The sequence below is a fragment of the Herpailurus yagouaroundi genome, unplaced genomic scaffold, assembly GCF_014898765.1.
Source record: "Herpailurus yagouaroundi ecotype Mexico unplaced genomic scaffold, PumYag 185, whole genome shotgun sequence".
In the NCBI taxonomy this organism is placed as follows: domain Eukaryota; kingdom Metazoa; phylum Chordata; class Mammalia; order Carnivora; family Felidae; genus Herpailurus; species Herpailurus yagouaroundi.
Genome location: NW_024412416.1, coordinates 63,559 through 65,102, shown reverse-complemented (window position 1 = coordinate 65,102; position 1,544 = coordinate 63,559). Strand labels below are relative to the sequence as shown.

The 1,544-nt window shown below is 50.0% G+C and overlaps 1 pseudogene; it reads right to left on the bottom strand.

Annotated features, from left to right (window-relative positions):
• Nucleotides 1-339: 339 nt before the first annotated feature.
• LOC121042236 (G1/S-specific cyclin-D2-like) lies at nt 340-1,317 on the bottom strand (annotated as a pseudogene).
• Between the last annotated feature and the right edge of the window lie 227 nt (nt 1,318-1,544).

Here is a 1,544-nt window from a genome sequence, read left to right as displayed (position 1 = left end):
CCCTCCCCCTTCACGTCCCTTATTTCTAATTCTTTCTCGAGTTCATTGCTTCGCAATCTAACGATGCCATAAATGGCATATGCAGTTCCTTGAAATTATCCTAAAAGGGGTGTGTACATGCTGGTCATAACATGAAAAAAAAAGCCTCCTCTAATTTGTTCCCATATTTGCAGCATACATTTTCTTTAGTCTGTAGGGTCTCCTGTAAGCATTTTACTATTTTAACATACTCAAACAATAACTGTTTGCATAGAGAAGGGATTCCCTTCTGTTGCACTTCAAATAGACACCAAATGCTTTTAGTTATTCCATTTATATAGGACGTTTTTCTCTCTCTTCTAAAAGATCTTTCAATATGATCTAGGTGGGGGCAGATTTTTTTTTTTAAGTTTCATCCTAAAACACAAAGAACAAAACACAACCAGAGAAAAGGAGAGAGCAGGTGTGAACACGTCCCTCCCATGCGGCCAGACTACATCCTCACAGGTCAATATCCCGCACATCTGTAGGGGTGCTGGCCTGGTCCGGTTCATCCTCTGGCTTGGACCCATCCCCCTGGTCCTGACAGAAATACTGCAGGCCATTGAGCAGCACCACCTCAATCTGCTCCTGGAAGGCTTTGAGGCAGTCCACATCTGTGTTGGTGATCTTGACCAGCAGATCTACCAGGGCATTACCGGTGAGTGAGCTCACGTCCTCATCCTGCTGGAGCCCATAGATGGCGACTCCAACACTTCCAGTTGCAAGCATCGATGGCAGGTACATGGCGAGCTTAAAGTTGGTAGCACACAGAGCAATGAAAGTCTGCACATGCTTGCGGATCAGAGACAACTTCTCGCTGGGCTGGGGCAGCTTGCGAAGGATGTGCTAGATGAGGTCGTGAGGAGTGACAGCCGCCAGGTTCCACTTCAACTTCTCCAACACCACCAGCTCCCACTCCAGCAGCTCCTGAGGTGTGATGGAGTTGTTGGTGTAAATGCACAACTTCTCTGCTGTCAGAGCGGTGGTCTCTGAGCTTGGAGGCCAGGAACATGCAGATAGCACCCAGGAGTTGGGACCCCAGCCAAGAAGCGGTCCAGGTAATTCATGGCCAAAGGTAAGACCTCTTCTTCACACTTCTGTTCCTCACAGACCTCCAGCATCCAGGTGGCACCATCCTGCACATGTAGGGCTGAATGTCCTTCTGCACACATTTGAAGTAGGAGCACTAGGAAGATAGTGCTCCTCGATGGTGAGCAAGTTCTGTAAAGCGCGGTCACCGTAGAGCAGGTTGGCGTCCGGCATGGCCCTGAAGACGGGGTCCACCTTGCAGCAGAGCAGGCTCGTGGTCAGCTGGGTGCCCGCTCACTCCCTTGCTTTCTCTGGATTGGAAAAATTGGGGGGGAGTTTGGAGGGGGGAGGGGAGAGCGTTCCCCTTACCTCTTTCCTTTGGCTAAATAAGGGGTTTTCAGGAGAAAAGTTATGGGACAGAGAGAAAGAGGCTGGGGGAGAAGAGAAGAAAGGGTGAGCAGTGGGAGAGCCTCGGGGGCTGCTAACTCTGCCTG